General features: G+C 45.8%; 1 non-coding gene across 1 annotated transcript; it reads left to right on the top strand.

Moving 5' to 3' along the window:
* Nucleotides 1-871: 871 nt before the first annotated feature.
* LOC144594125 (U1 spliceosomal RNA) lies at nucleotides 872-1,035 on the top strand. Its single transcript, XR_013547353.1, has one exon. It is a non-coding gene; the product is annotated as a U1 spliceosomal RNA (small nuclear RNA).
* The last annotated feature ends 1,597 nt before the right edge of the window (nucleotides 1,036-2,632 follow it).

The following is a 2,632-nucleotide window of genomic DNA, read 5'->3' as shown; positions in this document are numbered from 1 at the left end:
ACAAAACTCAGGTCACTTTGACCGAGCATGTATTTAACTGCTGAATCCATTACAGAGTTACAATGGTGGACAAGGAACATTAGCCTCAGTTCCAGTCCCATAATTATCTCCAACCCAGTATTAACCATTCAAACGGATGCCAGTGCCTTGGGCTGGGGAGCAACTAACATGCTATCCAGCACAGGGGGCAGATGGACTAACTCTGAATCATCTTGCCTACAGACACGGGGTATCAACTATTTAGAAATGTTGGGTGCGTTTTATGGTTTAAAAGCATATGCATCTAATACGCATCATGCACATGTCCGGTTGCAATTAGATAATACCACGGTGGTGGCTTATATCAACCACATGTGTGGTATAAAGTCAATATCGTGTGATAAATTGGTCAAAAATACAGTGGCAGACACCAGGTCACGCAAATTTAACGATAACATCAAATGGATGTTAAATCCCAAAATATTTGCCGAAATTACAAAGCAAAATGGCACACCAGATATCGATCTATTTGCATCCAGGCTGAATCACCAGGTACCAACGTATGTCGCTTGGGAACCAGACCCTGAGGCAGCAGCAGTTGATGCATTCACGCTGTATTGGGGGAAAAATGTTCTTTTATGCTTTTCCTCCCTTCTGCCTCATCAGTCGGGTATTACGGAAGATTCAATTGGATTCCGTCCCCAGCAGTCCGGAATTATTAATCCACCCAGTGTCAGGCATTAGTCACCCGTGCCATGACAGAGTCAATCTCCTGGCTTGCAGATTCTAAAAAGACCTCTACTGGGCCTGGGACTGTCTGAGGACGCCATCAACATGATGACCGCATCCCACCGGGAGTCCACCAGGAGACAATACCTGACCAATATAAGGAATACTTACCTGGCAGGGGAGATACCTTGATCACTCAGGAGGTTTTCCCAGGACAAGGCTATCCCATTGCACTTCGGGTGTGCTGACGCCTGCAATGTCCCCAAATGCGGGATACTCGACTGCAAAATTTGTGGTAGTGGGGGACTGCGTTCGCTCTCTCCCCTGTTAAAATGGGAACGGTATTGCTCCAAAACAGGAACTACCTACACTACAGCGACACCCACCAGTGTTGTGCAATTCCTGGTTGGATTACATCAGGAAGGACTCAGCTACAGCGCCATAAATACAGCCAGGAGTGCGTTGTCAGCTTATTTGGTTCCAGCAGCAGGACAACTGGCTTTGGGGTCCCATCCACTAGGAATCAAAATCATGAGGGGCATTTTTAATACTAACTCCTCCAGACCAAGGTACACTCAGATCTGGGATGTCAGCATTGTGCTGACGTACCTTAGGGGATGGCCACCGCCCAGGGCACTCACGCTGGAACAACTTACACTGAAATCAGTCATGCTCATGGCACTAGTGTCAGCTTAAAGGGTACAATCCCTCCACCTTCTGAGGCTCGACAGCATGACAGAGTCATTGGACTGTTTCACATTCCATATTCAGGGACTGGTCAAACAAACTAGACCAGGTACCACGCCTCCAGTCATGGAGTTCTGGGCATATTCATCTGAACCACGGCTGTGTGCCAAGACCACCTCGCCAATTACATAGACACAACATACAACTTAAGAGGGAGAGAAAAAGCCTTATGGATAAGCCACAAGAAGCCTCATGGTCAGGTGACGAGCCAAACCATTTCAAGGTGGCTCAAGCAGGTGCTTAAGTCCGCGGGAGTCAATACGAATGTTTACAAATCTCACTCCACCAGGGCTGCATCTACGTCGGCGGCTAGTCAAATGGACGTGCCAATTGACCATACTCTGGCCAGAGCAGGATGGTCCTCGGAAAGAACTTTCCAAAGGTTTTATAATAAACCGCTGGCGCAACCTGCTACATTTGCAGACAGAATTTTAGAGTCTGCAGATAATATTTAATTTGAGCCCTGGGGAGCTCTCTGTTTTTGTTGTCATTAATAAACCTTTTTTGTTCACAAACAGGTTTCTTGATCGCGATAACATACTTCCTCCCTCTAAGGTCTTCAGACAGTGAGTGAAGCATGAGCTGGTACACGGTTCGGAATCACAGAAGCTTTGAAGTCTTCACGTAGTCACTCACGTGGCTCCGAAATAAAATAGTAAGATTAAATGAGAACTTACCAGTTCGAAGTTTGATCTGTATTTTATGAGGAGTTACGATGAGGGACTACGTGCCCTCCGCTCCCACCCTTTTTTATACAGATCAACTGGTAATCAAGTTCTTATTTTTTCTTTACTATATTTATTTCAATCGTTGTGTTTTTTCTGTGAATCCACACCGCTGCTTTGAAGAATGTCGCGCACGCGTGCTGGACGGGGTCTTCACGTAGTCCCTCATCGTAACTCCTCATAAAATACAGATCAAACTTCGAACTGGTAAGTTCTCATTTAATCTTACTATTCTTTGCTACTGTATTCTTCCTCCTTTGATAAAAAACCTTAATGCTCGGGGACTTTAATGGGTCGTTATCCACCAGTGCTCATACCTTTAGTTTAAGAATAAGGGGTAGGCCATTTAGAACGGAGATGAGGAAGAACTTTTTCAGTCAGAGGGTGGTGAAGGTGTGGAATTCTCTGCCTCAGAAGGCAGTGGAGGCCAGTTCGTTGGATGCTTTCAAGAG

The sequence above is a fragment of the Rhinoraja longicauda genome, chromosome 5 (genome assembly GCF_053455715.1).
Source record: "Rhinoraja longicauda isolate Sanriku21f chromosome 5, sRhiLon1.1, whole genome shotgun sequence".
In the NCBI taxonomy this organism is placed as follows: Eukaryota; Metazoa; Chordata; class Chondrichthyes; order Rajiformes; family Arhynchobatidae; genus Rhinoraja; species Rhinoraja longicauda.
The sequence above is the reverse complement of the archived record's forward strand: the minus strand, read 5'-3'. Positions and strand labels throughout refer to the sequence as shown.